Raw genomic sequence first — 24,541 nt, forward strand, 5'->3', positions numbered from 1 at the left:
AGTGTCCTCTCTTTGCATTGCAGCAGAGCCCAAAGTCCTGTTGTCTGTGACAGCATCTGCTCTGTGACTCATCTCGGATTCAAAGTCAGAACTGAGGTTCTGGTGCCAGGGGAGCCCCTTCAATCCTGGTTTAGTGGGTGTTAAGGGTGTGGGGGACCATGACCAATGAGATACTGGTCCCTTTGGCAAGTCTGCCCCTGAAGTGATGACTTTCCGCGGGGATACGTCATTTTTTCACTCAGAATCCTCTATTCCTAAGGTTTGCTAACATGGCTGAACCTTCCCTCAGCTGTACAGACCTCCTAGCCCACCCTAAAGGTGTGGCTAGTCCTTGGGAGGTGTACGCCTACTGAATAACCAATTTTCCTACCTGCCAGCGTGGCCGCTGAAAAGGTCTTTGACCTCGAGTGGGGGACAAGAGATTACAAAACAAGGATGGTGAAGCATTTGAAGCTCGCTGCTTGGATCATTGTAAACACTAGCCATCCTGAGGGGGTGGAGGTGTGACCTAATTCCTGCCCAGGTCCTTTGTCTCCATCCTGAGGGAAGTGTCAGAACAACCAGCAGGAGGGCAGACTCTTGTCTTGGTGGCAAATGGCTAAGGAGAGCCCTTCAAGGCAAGGGAAAGCTGGTATCTTAGTGGGCATCTCTAAGGACATTACCAAGGTAAATGGTAGCTAATCCTGGGCACAAAAATCGTGCTCAGGGTTAGAAAGCACAGTGTTTGACAACAAACATGGGGGAAATCAGTTGGGCCACCATGGAGCTGGACATTTAGGGACTGTTGAGGTGCTAGCCTATGTTATCCGATGAACTGCAGTCACTTGCAGTAGCATTGAGTTTTGAATGCTGCCACAGGGCCATATATGCTGATGCATATATGTCCACACTCATAACATAGTGCAACCTGCCTCCTGGGCTGTAGGAGGCCTGTCTGATAGGTGACTGACCTGTGCTATGGCAGTGAGTGGATTCTGCATGCATTTGGTGTGGGCAGAGTCGAACTAGAGTAGACAGGCTGGTCATAGCAGCTCTGCAGGTTTACTTTTACTCTGGTCAAGCAGGATGACACAATCAATTCTGCAACCCTGGTGATATCTTTACCATCCCTGCCCTGGGTACCAATGGTACCATTTATGAAGGCATTACAGGACTGGTAAATTCCTTGCCAATTAGGATTGTAAAACTCTCAATACAATTTAAGGGCAAGAGCACTGGTACTGAGGTCTGGTTAGCAGGCCTCAGTAGACTTTCAGGTCAAAAGCAACAGCATCAAGCAGCAAAGAGAAGGGGGCGACCATCCAAAAAAGGGACTTTACAACACGCAGTTTTAGAGTTGACCATGCTATGTGGTACCTGAGAGAGGCCTCTTTAGATTGGAGATCCACAGTTGTCTTCTCCGCAACATGTAGCTTATCACATCTTTCCCCAGGTTGGGGCGGAGGAGGTTTACCTCTATGGTCACTGTCTCAATTATACCATCCACTGCCAGCCTGGAGCCCTGAATTGCTGCCATTAGGTCTGCCCATGAGGGCTATGCTGCCCTCACCTCCACCGTCACATCATGACAGGCGCCCTGTTCTGTCTGTTGCTGTGCAGTCGGAGTTGCCAGGTAATAGTGGCTTGTTCTGTAAAAGAAGTTCCAGGCACTTGAGTTAGGTGTGCTGTTTCCTGTCCAGTGGCCCCCAAATGCGCCACATGGCCCGGCCTGAACTCCAGTAGTTCGGCCATCCCCGGACCACCTCTCCTCAATGCAGAACTCAGTGTCTTTGGTTAGTCCTAGGGCACCAACCTGTCCTCCGTCAAGATGAAGAGAGCAGGGGTGGCCACCGGGGCAGCATCCCTGCACATCTTTGTCTGCATCTCACGCGGTGGTGAGGGCTTTAGGTGACCACTCCGCTCCCCACAATCAGGTCTCAATTTCTGCAAATGGGAGTGCTTCTTCCATTTGCGAGCTAGCAGGGAGACTCCCTCATACTCTCCCACACCCTCGGCCAGCTATTTCCCCAGCTCCTGAGACCACAGGGAGTGTGTTCCTGCTGTCCATTCCCATACCTGCTACGGGGTAGCAAAGAAATGTGTAGTGGAACGAAAAATCACTTTAAGGTGGGCGGGGAAGAGAAGCATGTATCGGATATTCATAGCCCACAGTTTCTGCTTAATGGCCTCAAAGGATCTATGTCTTTGCTACACTGCCCTGGAGTAGGTTGGGAAAATCATGAATCTAGAATTTTGATGGCGGAGATCAGGATGGGTTCTGTCTCCATGCAGGATTGCATCGCGATCCCTAAAGTTCAGTATATTTAGGATTACTGGGCAAAGTGGGGTGAAGTGGGGGAAAGTGGGACACCCACTAGCAGCCAGGGAGCAAGGGGACTGCTCCACAATAAATGTGGGAGAGAGCTTGTTTGCCGGCACCCAGGAGCAAAACCAGGTCTCAAGGGCTGTGGCCAGATCAGGATCCTCCAAGTTTTTTGCCAGGCCAACCAGGCGCAGGTTATTGTGTTGCACCCTGTTCTCTGTGTTCTCCGCTCGTTCGTGCAACGGGCCACTGAGGACATAGGTTTTGAGACCTGACTCTTGAGCATAGTGAGATAATCTTCTGCTGTAGAAATACATGCCTCGGCCTCGACGACCCTATCTGTCTATTCATAGTCTGTCAGCTTTGTTTTCCATCGCCTCCCTGGAGTCCTGGATCGCCCTAAGGATGGTGGTGAGGTCTTGATGATGCCCTGGGGGGAGATCCAGTCACTTCAGTGGTAGCATCTGCCATGGGAGCGGGAACCGTATATTGGTCTAGCTTCGTTTGAGCCCGCGAGGCTTGTGGCTGCCTGCCCTGGCCCATGTCTAGGTGATCCCACTCCACTGGGGCCCTAGGGATAAACTTCAGCAGGTCTAACCATCAGCAACTAGACAACTGCAAAAGCCAGGACCAGTCCAGAGCCAATCCATTGGAGCAGTGTTGGCCGCCTGTCCCTTGGGTAAGATGCAGGTCCCTCGCCCCACCCTCGGCACTCCAATGCTGGGCCTGGGAGGGAGGGCTGACCAGCAGATTGCACACCCAAGTTTTCGCAAGCCCAGGCCCCTGGCACACACTGACTCCTCTGGCCAGACACAAGAAATGCACTCTAATAGCACGTGGGGGGAGGGGATGGGAGATCCCATTTCTACCCCTAGTCGAAGGCAGGCAAGTAGGGATTGGGGGGGAGATGACCTCCATGTGGGTCCCAATCTTCCCTTTCAGGCTGACACTAGGCATCCTCAGCATGGGAATCAGGCCAGGCCACACATTTCCATCTTCACCCTGCTGGGCCCAGCTCCTCCATCTCAGATGTGGTTCCCTTCATGGCCCCCCACTTGGGGGCCGCATGCCAGCCAACTCCCCTGGAGGACCTCTCCACAGGCCCCAGCCACCACAGGGTCCCAGCCGGGCACTGGAGTAGAGGGAGATGGGGGAGCAAGCAGATGACCCCCCAGAGGGGTGAATACTTGGGCGCATGCCACCAGCCCAGCAAGGCCCTAGCCGAGCCGCAAATCCTGCCCGGTCACCCCCTCCTCACATCCAGGCAGCCTCCACCTCGCCCATCGTCACCTCCGTCTGCCGGGCTGCAGTATCACCTCAGTAAGCTCCTGGTTCATTCAAGTAGCGTTGCCAATGGAGAGCCGGGCCTCTGTGCACGCACTAGCACCCATAGTCAGAGGCCACAAGAATCGCCGCAGGTTAATTTCACACGGCGCCCACCATCTTAGAGTCAGGCGTGCTCCGCTATAGTAGTAGGTGTCGTGCTGCCTGCTGGACAGCCCGTCCGTCTGCCGGACTCTTCTCCAGGACCCCTGCTGACCCCCTTGATCACCTCAGGGTCAGAGAGCTCTGCTGGGACTCGTACCCCATGTTGGCCATCATTATGGATGTTTTAACTTTAGCACATTTATAAACCACCTCCAATCTTCAATCTTCCATGCAAACTCCATGTTCTCTTCCCCACCTGAACTGTCTCAACTGCGCAGTCCTCTCAATGTCTCTCTATCCAGTCTGCATTTCACGCCAGAAGATCCAGTCCCATCTCTTACTTCCTCTTCCCTTACCTACCCCACAAACATCTCACCACCTTCACTCCAAACCCCCCTACAACACACTTTTTTAATCAGGTCCATTCCTGATTTTGCTGGTAACATATCATCTACTCGACTCGTAGGACTGTTTGGTGCACTTTACATCTAGCTCAACTTCTTCCAAACAAATCTATCCTGAGCCCTACTTACAACCCAGTTGATCAGCTCCTCTGAAGGTATGCTTAACACTTTATTGAACTCTACACATTCAGAGCAGATTTCCATATCGAACAGCCATTTCACTCCAGGACTAACCCCACTCACATCGCACTACATATGGCTCAACTTGCTGAGATAATCTATCTCTTTATGCTGGGAGTTAATCAAAGATTTCTATATATTTCATCATGACAATGACATGATTATTGTGAACGATCTCTTTCTGTCTATTGCTGACTCCATCATGTTCAACTGGCCTGGCCATCCTCAAACACCTTTTACTTAGCTATCAACAATTGAACAACACAAAAAGGAAACGGTATGGTTCTGCAACACCTGAAATATTGATCTCAACACCCTTGCATGTAAAGCCCAGGGGATCATTCCTTCTATTGGATACAAAGAAGACATCAATATAACTGCTGATAAGTAGAAATATTGTATTAAAGAACTGAATGAGAAGTGCATTTCTCTGAAAAATACAAGAAAAAACAAATCTCTCTAAACCATGGTTCTTGAGAATTTTACAGAGGAAAGAAAATCCCTCATCCTTCAGAAAACTGGAGAACACATGGAGACAATTCATGTATCTCTGTAATCTTGCTCAGTTTAGGGCAGCCAAAGGTATTATAAAAATCATATTTTCAAATCTAAATCATCATATATCAAATCTCATTTGGACTCTGCCTAGAATCACCCAAAACATGCGCACAATGCAGTTGAACAGGCCACTATCCCCATGGCTGTCACCCTAAATGAAGATACCTTGAAGATGCTGAGGATGATCTTCAAATGGCTCCCAAGCAACACCACAAAACCATCACATATGCCCTAGTTACTAGCAAATTGGACTACAGGAATATCCTCTATGCTGTCATTACCAAGCAACTCACAAAAGACTACAAACTATTCAGAACATGACAGTGAGACTCATGTTCAACCTCTCAAACAGAATTCACACCACATCTCATTGAGCCCCACTGGCTTCTGATCCACAAACACACTAATTTCAAACTCTCCACACACATTCAAGGCACTACACAACATAGGTCTCACCTACCTGAACAATTACATCTCCTTCCACCAACCATTCAGACACCTCTGCTCCACAGGACTCCTACTTGCAAATGTCGCACTTGCACACAGAACAGGAGGAAGGGCATTCCCTTACATCACTCCTAAAGTGTGGAACAACCTCCCACTCCACACCAGAGCCTTCTACGCTCTCTTGAATTGCCCTCAAAGCTGGAGACCTGGCTTCTTAATGAACCAGTTAGGCAGGGCTAAGCACACACACCTGCTCAACACCAAGATACACTTGCAACGGATAATGTGGTTTACAAACACACATGCCAGAGTCAAAAATGTAAATGCTGCTTTGTCTCTATGATTTGTTTCTGTGCTGACTTTATGCTCATGTAGGCAGGTATATTCCTTTCTCCAGATCTGGAGATTTCTTTCTCCAGATCTGGGTACTATTTTCTCTTTTTCTTTCACTCACCACCATCTTGGGTGTCTTGGATAAGGGCTACCTATTGCTTTTGGTTACATGTGATAGCCTATATGTGACACCCTACGTGTGCCTGTGCAGATGTCACCTCAGCAGTAGGCACATTAAAGGCACAACCATCAATGCTGCAACAACTCCAACCAATCTGGTTTGGTGCTGGTTGGCTGTGTGAGTAAGTCTATCAGTAATACTATCTGTTACAAACCACAGGACCTGCTGTTTCTCTTTTATCCACATTATACCTTAGCAGAAAACCCATCATCATCCTCAGAGCAGATAATCTCTTTCACAGGATGCCACTTTATAAAGTCTCTTCCTACTGGTCTCCATTGTAAACTAAAACCCAATAAAATTGTTGCATAAAGCCAATATCTGTAATGCAAAATCTGTCTTTAAACATTGAGTTGAAATTGCTGACTCATATAACATAGACTTATGTTGTCTGACTGTAACGTTGCCTTACCACCTTTACAACATGGTAAGTACAATGCATGGTCATTACCACAAATGCACTTACCACAAATGTCTTTACCATGAAGATTTTGTAGTAAAGGCATAGTTGGTAAAGGCATATGCATGGTAAAAACTAGATGTAAGTATCACACACACATTATGTTATATATATATATATATATATATATATATATATATATATATATATATATATATATATATATATATATATATGCATGTATGAATATATATATATATATATATATATATATATATATATATATATATATATATATATATATATACATATTTAATATCTATAAATGTATATACACATACCCACCCTAAAACCTAAACCCCCTTACCGCCCCAAACCCAATACCCACCCAAAAACCTGAAAATGCCCTTACCACCACAAAACCCATACCCATCATTAAACCTAAAAATGCCCTTACCACCCTAAAACCCATACCCACCCTAAAACCTAAAAATGCCCTTACCAAGCCAAAACCCATGCCCAACCTAAAACTAAAAAATACCCTCACCACCCTAAAACCCATACCCACCCTAAAACCTAGAAATGCCCTTACCACCCCAAAACCCAGGCGGACCCTAAAACCTAAAAATGCCCTTACCACCCTGTGACGGGGCGTCTTCCATGAACACACCCCTCTGATACCCCCGGGGTACGTCCGCGGACGCCCAATGCCCCGGGGATACTTCCACTACCTTCTGCTCCGACCAGGAAGTATTTTTCTCAGCCCGAGGAACGACGAATGGCCGGATGGGGGTGGGATTTTTAAATCCCTTGATTTCCTCCCTGGAGGGAGGCAGCCGGACCCCCGTAGCAAGACGACCAGGAAAGGGCCGACCGCGATGGTGATGGAGACGTCGACGCCAGGACCAAGCCACGGAGGAGACGAACAGGAGGCAGCAGGACGCTGAAGCTGGCCACGCTCTAGAAAGAGCGTGGCCTAACCAGGTATAGGACGGAGAAAAGGGGACGTTTGTTTTATTTTATTTTTCCTCCTAAATTCAAACACTGATAAAGCGAAGAGATTGAAACAACCATAAAATTGAGGTTCATCTCAAACAAAAGAGGTTGTTTTCTTTTATTATTCCTGTTATTTTTTTACATAGTTTATGAAGATATACATAAAAAGGAAATAAAGCAGGTTATGCTCTCTGATATTATTCTTCATACATATATTCGTCATTTTGGTTGTATTTCGACATTTTGACCGTAGTAAGAAACCAAGCTCAGTTCACAGAACAGGACTAAAGGAAAACTAAGCCAAAGAAAAGGAAATAAACTAAGGCAGAAAGAAAAGGGAAATACAAAGAGAAGATACAGAGGAAGAAACATAGCAGGAAATAAAGGAAGGCATCAAGATAGAGAGAAGGAAAACGTCAGAAGGTAAAGCAAAAATAACAGCCCAAGAACAGAAAAGAAAATCAGAGAGGTAGGAAGAGACAGTCAGTGAGGAGAAAGAAGGGAAGTAAAGAGGGGAACATACATAACAACCTTCTGTGTTCTTCTTTCTTTACATGCTCCTCCTGAGTCACCCACTGGATAAAGAAGAACAAAAGAGAGATAACGTGAAGATCAAAGGAGAAGGCGAAGAGGAAGAGCCAAAACAGAACAAGGATAAAAGACTCATAGACTATATAACACGTATTTTCCTTAATAAACTACTATAGAAAAGATTTGTGTGTCCTCTCCATTACTGACCCTCTGGTACACACCCCAAAACCCATACCCACCCTGAAACCTAAAAATGCCCTTACCACCATAAAACCCATGCCCACCCTAAAATCTAAAAATGCCCTTACCTCCCCAAAACCCATACCCACCCTAAAACCTAAAAATGCCCTTACCACCCGAAAACCCATACCCACCCTAAAACCTAAAAATACCCTCACCACCCCAAAACCCATGCCCACTCTAAAACTTAAAAATGCCCTTACCACCCCAAAACCCATTCCCACCCTAAAACTTAAAAATGCCCTTACCACCCCAAAACCCATACCCACCCTAAAACCTAAAAAAAGCCCTTACCACCCCAAAACCCATACCCATCCTAAAACATAAAAATGCCCTTACTACCACAAAACCCATTCCCACCCTAAAACTTAAAAATGCCCTTACCACCCCAAAAACCCATACCCACCCTAAAACCTAAAAATGCCCTTACCACCCCAAAACCCATACCCACCCTAAAACCAAAAAATGCCCTTACCACCCCAAAACCCATACCCATCATAAAACCTAAAAAAGCCCATACCACCCCAAAGCCCATACCCACCCTAAAACTTTAAAATGAAATTACCACCAATAACTGTTACCCACCCTAAACACTATATATATATATATATATATATATATATATATATATATATATATATATCACTCAAGCCATTTAATACTTACCTGTACTTACCTTTAAAACCTTTACCATGCATACACCTTTACTATTTATGCATTTATGCCTTTTCAACAAAATTCATTGTAAAGGCATGCATGGAAAAAGTAAATTTGTGTTAAAGGCATGCATGGTAAAGCCATGTGTGGTAAATGCGTATGCATTGTAAATGCATTTTGTTGCATTCACCGCGTTGTAAGTGATCTTTCCCATGCTGCACCTGACTTTCTGTCTTTGCTGAGCCGAAACATTACTGATCTTTCCAGGCATCTTCTGGATATGTTTTCCTTTTTACTGATTTGAGCTGTGAGTGTAGCCCTTGCATTTCTCTTGCCTTGCCTGTTCATTTAGCTGGTCCATTTTTATTAAAAAATGTTAAACCTTAGAATTTCAAATCTCCTAAACAATTTGTCATGAACAGAAACTGGAAGCATTTCCCACTTCTGGAAACATCTTATATAATTTTTACAATTTTTCTTTCTGACTTAAAATGAAACAGTTTGCAACTGTAAATGATTTTTGACCCCTTCAATCAAAATTTGATAACCCTATTTAACACATTATACTCATTACAAATATCTTTTAGCTCTACCAATATTAGGCAATGATTGATTCCTTGGTATCTGCCATAACTCGATTCCCTAAAACTAGAAACTCACAAGGCAGAGAAATGATTAAGTCTGAATTATGATTCCTTAGCCAAATTACAACATAGGTGATTCACAAACTGAAACAAAGTACCAATGCCCTAAACTTAGCCAAAGAGCTGTCCTGAGTGTTGGGAGATCTGGCTGCTCCTCTGACTAACCAGAGTGAGGTCCTACCATCACAAGCTCTTTGTGATAGATTACCTGTGTTCTTTATCTCCAAGATAGGATTAGATCAGTCATAAAAGAGAACCCTCCCTTCAGTCCTACCTCTTTAATAATTGCCATTGCTACAGGAAATCACCCAATTTTAATTTCCTAAGGTGTCAGTTTTGGAGGTAGGCAACCTCATTACCACTGTCATACCATCTGGCTTGCCAGAGAGCTGTGGCCGGCCAATATCATGAAAGAGATTACTCTTCTTCCCCTGATCTGGCCACTCTTTACAATAATTTTATTTACTCAAGACAGAGACCCGGATCTTTGAAAAAATGAAAAAATCAAGCCTCTGTTGAAAATGCCCTCTCCCTCTCAAACATGATCCCAATAATATATAACCAATTTGTTTATTGCCTTACTCCGCAAAGTGTGTGGAAAACACAGCTTTTCCTCAGTGTCAAACAATCATTAAATCTAACAACTTACTGAATGCTCTTCAAGCTGGGTTCAGACCAGACTACATTATAGAGCTGGTCACTAGTCCCAGCCATGTTTGCTGATGACCTTTGTGGACTAGCCCACAGTGGAGCTCTTGGGGCTTAGATTCTTTTAGCTCTGTCAGAGGACTTTCATACCAATAACCACACCATCCTTCTAGACGGAGACAATGCAGTGGGCCTGGATGATTTAGGAACATAATGGACTGGTTTCCTTCTTACCAATCACTATCAAAATATTTTCTTTCTGTCATTTATTTCCAATGGCAGATCTATAAACTCTGGAATTAATTATTTCACTGCTGCCACTCAACACTCACTACAAATATGGGAGCTTAGTTTTACATGTAAGCTGATGATACCCAACTACTTATCAAAACATCCAACCCTCAGCTTAATCTCTTGGTTCCTTTCCTGACTTGTCTGATGATCTATAAGCAGTCTGACTTTGGATGGCCACAAAAGTTATTTAAGCTTAATCCTGCTAAAACATTGCTTTTTATCACCAGAGTACTGCTTGATAAATGGAGATTAGCCAAATGGTCACTGATCTTGGGCTTCTCCTGGTCAGAATCTAGGTATCATTGATTCAATTTGTTCTCTTGAACATCAGCTTGCAAGAAGCACAAGCATATCAAACCTTTGTAAATATGCTGGCCATTATATTAGCAAGAGGTCTGTGATCACTGCCTTAACACAATCATGATCAGACAGTGTAATTCACGTTATGTTGCATTACATAAGAAATTATTTAAAAAAATTAATTACAGCATGCTGGTGGTGCACTGCTGGTCATTGGCTCCTCCAGCATGAACAATATCTCCCCAGTGCTGCCTGGCAGCCAAAGAAGCACTGTTCAAAACACTCGCTATTGTCCACATCAGGTTATCAGTTGCTGTGATTTAAAGTAAATCATATTTGTGCACTGCAATGAGCTCTCTGTTCCAGATGCCAATTTCTACTCGATATCCTGAAGGGTAATGCCACCTATACTGGGGACTTGGGCCGTCATTGCGAGTCTGGTGGTCTTCGGGCAACCGCCATGCAAAATCCCGCCACCATCCCGCCAGTGTTCGCGGTACAATGTCCACAGTATTACGAGTCGCAAACACCAAGCCAATGAAACAGCCAGAAATCCAACACCGTCAGTGCCACTGACGGCAAAAGAGCGACTGTCCGTCTGCCGGGCCTGTCACGTGACACCATTCTGGTCGCCTTATTTTGAGTTACAGTTCAGCCCAGAGGAACATGCACAGTGGTAAACCATTGGCGGTACGCACGGCAGTGGGCTAGAACATCACTGCTAATAGAAGGCAATACCAGATTGGACAGCCCAAATACCCTACACCTGAAACATATGCACACACCACACACACCTGTTCACCACACTATAATACACACCCCTACAAACCCTTGCAAATATCACCACAAGCCAGAGATATGCGACCCACAAACCACTGCCATTGAGCCATAATTCACACGTTGCACGCACCCCCACAACATGTCACGCCACGAGCACCCACGCTTCCCGGCAATGAGTAGCGGGTCATAGTGGACGAGATCATCAGAGTCGAGCCATAACTGATGGGAGCACAAGTCCAGCAAACATCAATCACCAGGAAAACTGAGCTACAGCAGAGGATCGTCGACAGGGTGAACGAAGTCGGCAGCTACCCACACACAAGGGAGGATATCAGAAAGAGGTGGAACGACCTCAGGGGGAAGGTCCGTTCTATGGCGTCCAGGCACAACATTGCCCTCAACAAGACTGGTGGTGGACTCCCACCTCCTCTCCTTGACCTGACAACCTGGGAGAAGATGGTCTTGGACATCATGCATCCTCAGGGCCTGACAGGAATCATTGAAGGGATTGGTACTGGTAAGGAACCTACACTCCCCCTGAGCACTAACCACTTCAGTCCTGCATGCCTCCCAAGCACCTACCACTCCCCATTGTTTCACAACCTACAAGAATGTCAAACAGCAAACCCACAACTACATTTGATATGACAAGAATGGCCCAAAGGCCATTCACCATGCAGTGTTAGCATTGCTGCAAATGTCATTGCCATCCCTGGGTAACGATTCCACCCACTGCAAGCGGGGCACACCATGACACTGCAACAACACTTCCACCTAATGACTCTCACCCTTTCCAGCCACAGCTAACCCTGCTACTGCCATCCAGCAGAGGATGCCAGGGTCAGAGAGCCCTCCCCAGGATGATGGCCTCAGTGGATGTCTGGGGGACAATGAAATTCCTGGGCCATCTGGGGCGACTAGCCAGTTCACCTCCAGCAGCCCCAACCTAGACACCCCAAAGGCACCCTCCTATGTGGCTACAACACAACAGCTAGCCCTTCCTCCCCAAACATGTGCCTCAGGGATCATTCAATTAGAGGTTTGTCCAAAAATACAGGGGCCTGAGTCAAGGGCACCCACCCCAGACCGTGGTGCTACAAGGAGTGGGCACACTGTGCCAGGGGCACAGGCGCAGTGTGCTAGGGATAATGGGAGGGGATCTGTGGTCCAAGGGAGGGCGCAGCAACAACATCAGACTGGTCAGGAGGCCCTCAACCAGGTCCTGGGTGCATACCATCAAACCCAGGACACCAGGGCCCAGATCCTCACTACCCTGCAATAGACTCAGAGACTACAGAGGGAGAACCATCAGGAGGCCATGCAGCAGTGGCAGACTCACAATGCCACCATGGCCACCAAAGCAAGGGTGCTGACAGTATTTGTCACCATCCAGCTTCAGTCCACCTTTTACCAGCAGGCCCCTACCATTAGCCAGATCACATCTGAGCCCTCCACGTCAGCTGCAACCAGTAGAATGGAGGCCCTGCCACAGGAGACGCAGGACACCAGCATCCCTTCCCCTGTAGCTGAGGAGCCCCCACGCAAGCGAGGACATCCATCCAGACATCCAGCCTCCACTGATGCCAAGACCAAGATGACCCACAGGAAATGAACCACTTCAGAACATATCTCCTCCTGTATCACAGTGACACCCTGTTGAGTGTCCACTGTCATTACACCTTTTTCACATGGCCATGATACTGGACAATGACTCCCCCAGGTGGGCTAAGTACTCTGATGATCCTACTCGCCATGACCCCACTCATCAGCCCTTGCACTTGTATTATAAAAATAAACACCTTGGACCACAGTTTCTGTCTACGTCTTTATCTACCATGAGTACATTATATACAGCTATCACATATGTAACAGGAAGACCATTGACCTACCAATGTATGTGACAGTGCCAGAAGGGGGAGCAATCATTCACAAGTTCTGTAATACAGTTAACAGCACCACATCTAAAGTAATGTGTACACACTACACCCACATTCAATACACAACCCTGGTAGCAGCCCTGTACATGGCAGACATTGCTACTGGGTACATAGCATGGCCCTGACACATACCTGTATCTCAGTGGATGTATTGTTGTATCAGCTGTGCTCTGGAATCAGCTGCATCCTCGTCATCATCCTCCTCATGTCCCCTTCATCAGCACTGGCACAGCTGCACCCTCCTCAGCATCCAGTAATGGGATGTGACATCTGATAGCCAAATTGTGCAACATGCAGCACGCTACAATAATCTGGCACACTTTTCCTGGTCTGTACAATAGGGCCCCTCCAGTAAGGTGCGGGTACCTGAATCTGACTTTCAGCGCTCCAAAGGTGAGTTCGATTACCCGTCAGGTCCTACCATGGGCTTCATTGAAACGGTTTTCTGCTGCTGTAGTCGGATACCTGAGAGGTGTCAGTAGCCATAGCAGGTTGGGAATAACCAGAATCACATGTGTGCACAGAGGTAATAGGCATATTGAAAACTGTAGGTAAATTTGGAAGGTGGTGTAGAGTGTGCAGAATACAGAGACACACATTTGACACGATACATACTGATGAGCCGGGCACGATCCCTTTGCAGTGGTGCCATCAGGTGTGGGATTCTGCTGTTCCACAGTATGTAGGCATCATGCACTGACCCTGGAAACCAAGCAGTCACTTGAGTGATGTAGAGGTCTGCGAGACATACCACCTAATCATTGGTGGAGTAGAAGTTTTTACGATTCCTAAACACCTGTTCACTCCTCTTGGGTGGCACCAGGGCAATGTGGGTCCCATTAATATCCCCGATCACATGTGGCACATGTGCCACAGCGTAGAAGGCTGCTTTCACAGTGGGAATAGGAGGGAGTGGCAATCATTATGTACTTAAAGGACTGTGTGGACGCAGCAGAGCTGTGCACAGGTCACTATTTAACATCCGTGATGCACCTCATAAACCTCCTCTGTACACATTGTAGAAGTAAAATGGCGGCCGCCTGTCCTGCATGCACAGGACAGATGGAAGTGAGCGTATTCCGCTGGTGTAAGACGTCATGGCGGTAGGCAGTCGCAATCACAGTGCAACTCCTAATTGGTTAACATGGTTACCTATGGGAGACATGAGCCAATGGCGATCACTGCCAATGGTGACGGTGATGTCCGTGGCGGCTGTGACCGCCATTTGATGTGCTCATGTTCACTTGACTCCTAGCACTCATGCTGAGTATACCTCCACTGCATTTGCTGCTGTGTTCTGCCACTGGTAGCCACGATGCCAAATACTGCAGGGGATAGGGCCCCAGCCTACACACAGGAGGAACTTGAGAAGCTTGTGGAGGGTGTCCTACCCCTGTATGCCCAGTTGTATGGTGCACCAGTGCAGCAGGTGAGTGCATTATAAATGTACTGTCTGTGAGTGGTACGAATGTGGATGGGGTCCTTGGGACGAGGACCAGTGACTTGTGGAAGGACCTGGCTGAGGGCTGTGAGGACAACTGGAAGGTTGAAATGTGCGTATATTTGGGGGATGTGTTGTGTCCAATGCAGTCTCTAAGATGCCACGCTACATGGCTGTCTCCTTTTCTCCGTGTTATCCATGCAGGTGAGCACCCATCAAATGAAGGGGATCTGGCTTGCCATCGCCAAGCAAGTGCGGACCTTGGGGGTCTATGACCAGCGGAGCACCCACTGCAGGAAGCGGTGGGAGGCCCTGCGATGCTGGGAGAGGAACACTGGTGAGGCCCAGCTGGGGCCGTCCTCCCAACAAGGGAGGGGTGCCCATCGGACCCTGACCCGCCTTATGTTATGCATTTTGGCGGTGGCGTACCCTGAGGTGGATGGGTGCATGAAAGCAGCACAGCAGCCACAAGGGGGTGAGTTCACATTCGTACTTAGGTTATGTGGTGAGTGATAGGTGCAGCCTGTTCAGTTTGTGAAGGATGTTGAATGTATGCTACGTAGCTACTGTATGACTAGGCTTGGGACACATTGATGCCGGAAGTGCTGCAAACATGCGTTCATATGCCATGCAGGATGTGAGTTGGGGTTGAATTTACTGCATTTTGCTATCAATGACAGGGCAACTGTGTAGTACATGGGCAGGGTCTTAGATGTGGACAGGGTTCCTGCTTCTGGAGTTCACACATATTGTACTCCCAACTATCCAATCAGTGTTGCTGGGGCCATATCCCTATCTGCTGTCTGCTGGCATGTGGTGTATGTGTAGTCTGTGAAGTCTAAGGTTCCACATCATACAGCTGTTTGTGCTTGGGTTATGTGGCTGTGAAAGTATGCCTCTAAGTGCCCATAGAGTGTAAAGTTTGGGTCTAGTGATCGTAAAGAGCCAAGAGCCAATGGGGTGGTCAGACATGTGTTGAGGGTATGGCTTTCATCCTGTACAGGATTGAATGTGTGTCATCATGTGTGAAAGTCATGTGCATGACTGAGGTGGAATGCAAGGGCTGTCATTGAAGTGGCCTGTGTGTGTGAAGGCATGGTATGTAATGACATGGCACAGGAGTATGTTGTAGTGACTTGTATGTGGCTATTGTGCTGGCATTGACCACTTGCTCCCTGTTTCTCTTTCTCCCACCCTGTCTCTCACTGTTCCACCCTCCCTCCCTCTGCTCCTCTCTCTTTGTGTGCAACAGCATCATCTGGCGAAGGAGAAGGGGCACCGGCAAGTGGGGAAGCTGCATCCCATGGGACCCAGGAGGCTCATACCAGTGGAGCCGAGGGGACCAGTGGGACAGAGGGCAAGTGGAGCACCATGGGGAGACAGGAAAATCTACACCATCATCTGATTCTTCTTCTGATGGTGACTCCCTGGTGGTGGTGGGACCTTCAGGCCCCATGCTTGAACCATCCTTGTCAGCCACCCCCCTTATCAGCACCGGCCGCCCTCCCTGTAGCTCCCCACCCAGTTGCCCGTGCCCGCTCACTCAGGAGGGTGGGCATCTCCTTCACTGCAGGCACCTCTGCCTCAGTTAGCACTGCTGCCCTCAATGAAGAGGCTATTGACCTCCTGAGGTCCATCTATGTTGGGCAGACAACCATCATGAATGCCATGCAGGGACTGGCATCCCAGATGCAACAGTCAAATGTTTTCCTGGAAGGCATTCATGGTGCCCTGTCTGTCCTTCAGAGATTGTTCAAGGCTCTGGCCTCCTCATTGTCGGCAGCCAGTGTTCCTTCTTCTTACATCCCCCCTCCAAATACTGGTTCCCACTCCCATATCCCTCTCCCATTTCCCATCAAAAGCAGACTTTCATACAAGCATACATCCCCACCAACAGACCCAGAGTGCAAGGACATTCGCATGCACCACAAACACCACCACCGCCATGCACACACCCACCATTCAGACACCCACACACCAACATTTACTACCTACCCTGACTCCATCACCTGCTCCCCCTTCACAGTAATTTCGCCACACACACATGCAGACACCACATCATCAGTCCCAGGTCCAGACACATGTCCTGTCACTGCCTCCATCACCACAACAGCTGACCACCATGCATGCACCCCATACACCACATATGCATGCACCACAACAGTCATCACAACCACATGCAGCACAGCCACCCTACCTACACACCCCACCCAGGCATTCGCTCACACATCCCCCATGCCATCTCCCTGTGTCTTCTGCATTCCTCCTCCCAATACACCTTTACACCCACACTGCCCCTAAAAAGAGATTCCTGCATGAGTATTCCCTGTTCCTGTCTACTGTTCCAGTTCCTGTTCCCCCCAAATGCCCTGCTACCCTTCCAGGACCCCTGCCTTCCACCTCCCTGTCCTCCTCTGGGCTGAGCCATGCCCCACAGTCAGCAGTCTGCAGTGCTTCCACAACAGGCACACCTGCCCCTCACACCTCCTACCCTGGTAGGAGCCCATCTGGGTCCCCTGCTGTGGTGGCCTCCACCACCGTCCCACCTAAGAAGGCATGAAAGAGGGGCAAGGCTAAGACATAACCCATAAAGCAGGACAGTAAGGAGGGAATCCTGATAAGAAGAAGAAGGACCACCCATCCAAACCTTGATCACACTCCCCATCCCTGAGGTGCCTGCATGCCCCATTGATGCCCCGGCCCTGTGGAGGTCTGCACATTGCAGTCAGCAGTCAAGTTGGGTAGTCCTCACATCCCCATTGTGCCCGGGACATTTGGACAATGAAGCAACGGCCCTTGTGGCATTTTGTATGTAGTTGTTGTCATGACATTTTTTATATTTACAATACTATTTACCTACAAAGGCACCGTTGGTGTCGATGCTACATAGCTCGTCCTGGCTTTCCTTATGCATGTATGTATGGTGACTGTGCGTTTGTGTGTATGTGTGTGTGTACTAATGTCTTTCCCTCCAGTGTGTGCTAGGGTGGGGTACTTATGGCTGGTGTCTATGTCTGCATCGCTGGTCCTGGATGTCAATGGCCAGCAGGAGCATTGGAAAGACTTGCAATTTGCGTGCCATGGCACCTACAGACGTGCTTGTGTTCCAGAAGGTGGGTACTTCCTTTTATGTTGTTCATTTCTGCCATGGTTTTCACAGCGGTTGGACCGTCCCGGAAGTCCTGGTGGTCTGCAACCTCATAAAACTTTTCTGACCATCAGCCTGAAGAGGCCTTCCGCCAGCAACAGTGGTCCGTCCACATTGGCAGTTCGGACGGAAACTTGACTGTGTTCTGCAAGTGCCTTCCCAGTACTCGTAATATGGCAGTCTATACTGCCAGTCCTGCTGCAGTGCAACTGCCATCTCCACCGCGGCGGTCCACTGACCGCCAAACTCGTAATGAGGGCCTTGATCTTTTCTGTACAGGTAGCCACGAAATGGAATAAGCAACCTTATGAACAGCATGCACTCCTCACTCTCCTTGTTTAAAAACTAAAAACATCACTCTTGTTAGCTTGTGCTTCTTGAACTATCATCTGCTTTTGACACAGTTAAGAATGTCTCCTTGATCAACATCCAGAAGAAATGAATGATATTGAAAGTGTGGTATTAAATTAGCTCTTCTTCTATCGAACTAACTAAACCTAAGCCATTAAAACTGACAACGCTTTATCAAGAAAAGTCAATTTGTTACAATGGGTACCTCAAAACATCTTTCTTTCACTGATTTTTTAAAATATTTATATGGAACCACTTGTAGCTATCCCCAGAAAATTTGGGATATACAACAAATATACTGACAATACCTATCACTATGTAAAGGTCTCATCCCTGAATGACTTTTCTCTGCTTTACAAAACTCTTGAAAATATCCAAATATTGGTGTTGAGTCATCACCTAAAAATCAACCCCATAAAAACTGAATTCATGTTAATCTCTCTAAAATGTCAAATCAAATCAAATCATTAACATTTATAAAGCGCGCTACTCACCCGTGCGGGTCTCAAGGTGCTAGGGGAAAGGGGGGGATACTGCTGCTCGAAAAGCCAGGTTTTTAGGAGTCTCCGGAATGCGGAGTGGTCCTGGGTGGTCCTGAGGCTGGTGGGGAGGGAGTTCCAGGTCTTGGCTGCCAGGAAGGAGAAAGACCTCCCACCCGCTTTGGAGCGGCGGATGCGAGGGACGGCAGCGAGCGCGAGGCCAGGGGAACGGAGGAGGCGGGTGGGGACGTAGAAGCTGAGGCGACGGTTGAGGTATTCCGGTCCCTTGTTGTGGAGGGCTTTGTGTGCGTGGGTGAGAAGTCGAAAGGTGATCCTTTTGCTGACTGGGAGCCAATGCAGGTGTCTCAGGTGTGCGGAGATGTGGCTGTTGTGGGGTACGTCGAGGATGAGGCGGGCCGAGGCGTTTTGAATGCGTTGCAGGCGATTTTGGAGTTTGGCGGTGGTCCCAGCGTAGAGGGTGTTGCCGTAGTCCAGGCGGCTTGTGACGAGGGCGTGGGTCACGGTTTTTCTAGTGTCGGCGGGGATCCAGCGGAAGATCTTGCGGAGCATGCGGAGGGTGAGGAAGCAGGTGGAGGACACGGCGTTGACCTGCTTGGTCATGGTGAGAAGGGGGTCCAAGATGAAGCCGAGGTTGCGGGCGTGGTCTGTGGGAGTCGGTGCGGTGCCGAGGGCCGTGGGCCACCAGGAGTCGTCCCAGGCGGACGGGGTGTTGCCGAGGATGAGGACTTCCGTTTTGTCAGAGTTCAGCTTTAGGCGGCTGAGCCTCATCCAATCTGCGACGTCCTTCATCCCCTCTTGTAGGTTGGTCTTGGCGCTGGCGGGGTCCTTGGTGAGGGAGAGTATAAGTTGGGTGTCGTCGGCGTAGGAGGTGATGATGATGTTGTGCTTGCGTACGATGTTGGCGAGGGGGCTCATGTAGACATTGAAGAGTGTCGGGCTGAGCGATGAGCCTTGAGGTACGCCACAGATGATCTCGGTGGGGTCTGAGCGAAACGGTGGGAGGTAAACTCTTTGGGAACGGTTTGAGAGGAAGGAGGCGATCCAGTCCAGGGCCTGGCCTTGGATCCCGGTGGAGCGGAGGCGGGTGATTAGGGTGCGGTGACAGACGGTGTCGAAGGCAGCCGAGAGGTCGAGGAGGATGAGGGCGACTATTTCACCGTTGTCCATCAGGGTTCTGATGTCGTCTGTGACTGAGATGAGGGCAGTTTCCGTGCTGTGGTTGGTTCGGAATCCGGTTTGTGAAGGGTCGAGCAGGTTGTTGTTTTCCAGGATGGTGGTCAGCTGTTTGTTGACGGTCTTCTCTATTACCTTGGCTGGGAAAGGCAGGAGAGAGATGGGGCGGAAGTGTCCAGTCTACAAGTACAATCTTAATCAAGTCCTGTACTTTTCTCACTTGCAAAGTAACTATTGTGGAAAATTACAACTAGATGAGTATCATACACTGCAACAATTTCAACCTACAAAAAACAATTGCTGCTATGGCCAATAATGCACATTTTCTGCCCTTATTGATTTGAAGGATCAAACTATTCATTCCTCTCTAGAATTTAAAGGTTGTAGTTTATGCACTGATGCTTTCTACACAAGGGTATTGGAATTCTCTCCTCACCAACATTCCTAATGCTCATCTTGCCCCACTTAAATCAGTACTATACGGCAGCTTGGATCAAATCTGGTTGCAAGAAATTCAACCACATTACATAAGTCCGATTTTCTCTTCACTGGTCTCCTATTTAATCAAGGGCACAATTTAAAATGGCCTGCATCACTTACAGAGCTCTTGACATATCTGCTGCCTCTTGTTTAATGGAGAAGCTGAAATTCTCGAGTGGCCAACAAAATACAGAATTCAAGACAGGAAAAATCCCTTATGCTCGAATCTCCTATCTTAAATCAAGAATGCTTAGGAAACAATCTTTCTCTGACAGTGCAACAAGAACCTGGAATTCACTTCTATCAATTTTCGCAACAACCTATTTAGTGCGAAATCCTCCTGTTCAAAGACACCAAGATGGTGTTTGAGAGGTATCTGGTGACTTAGATTCCACTCATGTCGGGGCACAAATCTATATCATCTTAATTTATTCTGTAATGAATTGGGACTAGGACACTCTCAATAAAAATGACAGACAGAGTTTCAAGGCTTTATTAGTAAGCAACGTACATGAAATAGCATTGGTTAGTATAGCAGCAAGGCTACAGATCTTAGGTAGAAAGAATTCAATACAGTTCAATAGTAAATCCAGCATAGACTTGCCTTCTAGGAAGAGGAAAATAAATAAGGGATCCCTGGATGTGGGAAACGCAGGTCCCTTTCTAGAACTTTAGACAAAGGATTTCGCGTTACTGCATAAATACACAGTTCTCACAAAATGCACCAATGAGGAACAGGCAACAAGAAACATTTTTACTACAGGATACATCGTAAGATTCTCTCATAATACTATTGCATTGAATTCCGATGTTCCCAAGGCTTATTCAGGTGACATGAACTGCAACACTGTATACAGAGCAGTCTGGGGCAGCTATGCTTGTCTTTGGTTGAATACACCTTTTTCTCAATGGCTGGGAAAGCTCACCATTATTTATTAGGGCAAAGGCAACGGTGACACCAATAGTCACTCGGTGTTGTGGGGCGTCATTTTAAAATAGATGATACAGCTTTGGTTCTGCTAACACAAGAACGATTCAAACATATGGGAGGCTTTAAAAAAGGCAAAACAACGTTCACATTGACCTCTTTATTTGCCACCCTTACAGGCCCCAATACACTGCTGTGGTTGGTACTTACCGGTAGTTGTCTTACTTTCATTATTGACCTTGTTTTATAACCTACTTTTATTTCGTTCTGACCCATGATATTACGTTTATATTCACTTATGCCTTCATTTGTTTATTTGCATGTGTTCATTATTCATGTTTCTTGGTTGGTTCTTTTACAAAACGCTCTAACGCACACGGGCCACGCTCACGCTGTAGAAAAACGAATACATCAATAATTAAATAAGCAAGGCTCCTAAAGTACACTGGGCTGCCACCAAGTCTTCCTGTGGCCAACTCTCTGGAATTGACCTGCCAAAAGCATTGTTTTTCTATGTTGTACTCATTTATCAAATATCTCAAACAATGCCATCCTTATATTTCAGAGATATATGTGAATACACAAATCTAGGTATTTCCCGTAGGTCTGCATTTGATGTAATAATGTTCCCAAACTGCCTTCATGCATTCTTTGGCATTTTTAGGCTGAATTGTCTATTGGTGCAGAAGAGATCACGTGACAGCTCGTTCTTCTATAACTTGTTTTAGCGACATTGTAATCACACAGATTGCAAAGCACTAATGTTTCTAATACATTCACAATACAGATGTAGGCTGTCACCTGCAACACAACGTTCATACGCAGAACAGGTGATACATCACTAGCAAGACACATCACTAACACCAAGCTTATAAACTACTTACAAAGAGGAACAGAGGCCTGTGTGTTCACTGGGCACTTCATGGGTGCAGAGCAATAAAAATACAGAGTGCACACAAGAGGAAGGTGAAGTTTCTGCCTTTTGCTCTGATCTCTGGATTTTCAAATGAAGGGATCATGTCCAGGGGTCTGCATGGCTTCTATTCTCATAAGCTCGCAGTACTTAAAAGTCTTTTCTTCCTCTTATTTTGCCCGGGGCAAGGCTTTTATCTCGACTTTTAGCCAAGAGGCACCTGCTGAAATATTCATCGACAGAAACTGTGCCATGGGTGTTTTTCCCCATTTGTCCAGTTATATGTCATTAAAATCAGGCTGAGTGGAGTGAAAATGAGATTTGACATGGAATAATGGCGTTCTCTGAAAACCTTATGTAATAGGCAATTAACCCCTTTCGTCGCAGGAATTTGAATACTAAAGACAGCACAATAGCCTGCCTTTGTCGGCGGACCTGTCTCTTGATATCCTGTGAAGAATGGACTTCAACATTATATCTGCACTTAAGGAGAAATTCTAATGATAATATTCAGTCAAAGAAGATGATCTAAAAGAGGCTGCAGTGGGCTTTACCCTGCAAAGTCAAGCCCCAAAGTCAGAAAAAAGGGATCTTTTGAAGAATCATCAAACGTGGAAGGTACATCGGATTTTTTTAAAAGAGCTCTGATATTAAATATGCACAAAAAATCAGAATAGCAGCTTGAACTCCATCTTGGCAATGAGTTATTCAGCTTTTCAAATGTCAGATGATTAAGACAAGTTAGAGACATTTAATGTCAAGCAGCAGAACGGTGAATAAAACACGAAAGTAGCAGATTTTTTTATTGTTCCAGTGTGACAGATAATATATTTTTTTCAGCAAAGAAAAGTACAGTTTTAAAGGGAATGGGTATTACTGCAGTCCTTTATTTAAATAAAAAATAGGCACAGCAGCCCAAAGTTTTACTTAGGGGCTCAGAGCTGCTTAATTGTCAGTTGGTTAAAACCAGAGGTGCCTGGTTTTGATTCCACCTCATGCTTCTATTTTCCACAACTCTGCATTTCATGTTTCTTTTTCTCATTCTTGCTGGTGCAGTAACTTTCTTTGTAAAAGTTTTCCTATCTTTCGCTTTCTTTTTACTTCCCTTTTCTGCCCTTTCCCCTCTTGCTGTGGGCCAAAGTTTAATGATAAAAACGTAAGTCCTGGTACCCAAAAATTAGTATTGGGCCCACTACCTGCAAACACCTACACAAATTAAGCACTTCTGCAGGGTTGGACTGTTCATAGGAGACATATGGACAACTCACAAGGGGCTCCAAGACAGTGGATTACTTTAGGCACTGAACTGGGACAATTTTTCTCAAGACATCTGAGCAATAAAAGTAACCAGAGAGTGTGGCAGACCCATTTTGACAAGTATGACCTAAATATTTTACAGCATAGAAATAGTGCTCCGGGGAGCTGGATAACACCCAAAGTACTAGGAGGAACCGTGTGTTTATCCTCAAATGGGGGCTTGGGTGGGAGCACACTGTAAGAAAGTCTCCACCCAGGGGAATTTGGGGAGTGGTGTGGTCCTTGTGCTGCAGTTGCCTCAAATTGGGCTCTGTTTGGGCTTTCTTGCAGCTCAATATATAGCCAGCCATTTTAAGGCGGGCCACCATTTTAGAACTGATGACCCGAAGGCTCACTAAGCAGTTAACTGTTTTTTGTGGTGCACAAAGGTTAGCGTTAAGAAATTAATGATATCACTTTAAATAGACAAATAAGCATTTGTTAAAGAAAGGCTTTCTCTTACCGTGTCGGAGAAGCAAAATCCAGAGAGTGTTGCAGTTTTTAGAGGAGGAAGTCTGTGGTCTGCATTATTACGCAGGAGCGTGGGCAGCCTTCTCGGAATGCGGCCAGGGGCATGGAGGCTGCTGTGTGGGCCTGCCAGCCCGAAAAGACTATACGTAGAAGAGCAACATCGATAAATTGGAGGGGCCGCCTCAGGGGAAAGGGAGCGGCCTCTCAGCATTGTCGATGCATCAGGGTGGGGGCCCAGAAGATATTGACGTTGCGGGCCCACTCATATGTGCAGTGGCAAGCTCTCACGTTACCTGGGCTGAGCAAGGAGCGCGGCTGGCAGGCACTGAAGAGAGCCACTGGGGAAATAGTGGCTCGAGGCAGCCCTACAGTGAATGAGTGCGCCGTGAGCAGAAAGAGGTTGGGCCAAGATGGGGCCTGGAATATCAACACAATAGGCAGCACGGCTTCAGTGCTGCCTTCAGAGGTAATAGAAAGGGGAAGAAAGAAGGAGAAAAGGAGCCTTTGGGGGCCTATGGATGGGAGCAAGATGTTCATTCGGGCAGTAAAGGGGTGTGATAGGGATTTTGAAAGCCTACTG

The sequence above is a fragment of the Pleurodeles waltl genome, chromosome 9, assembly GCF_031143425.1.
Source record: "Pleurodeles waltl isolate 20211129_DDA chromosome 9, aPleWal1.hap1.20221129, whole genome shotgun sequence".
Taxonomy (NCBI): Eukaryota; Metazoa; Chordata; class Amphibia; order Caudata; family Salamandridae; genus Pleurodeles; species Pleurodeles waltl.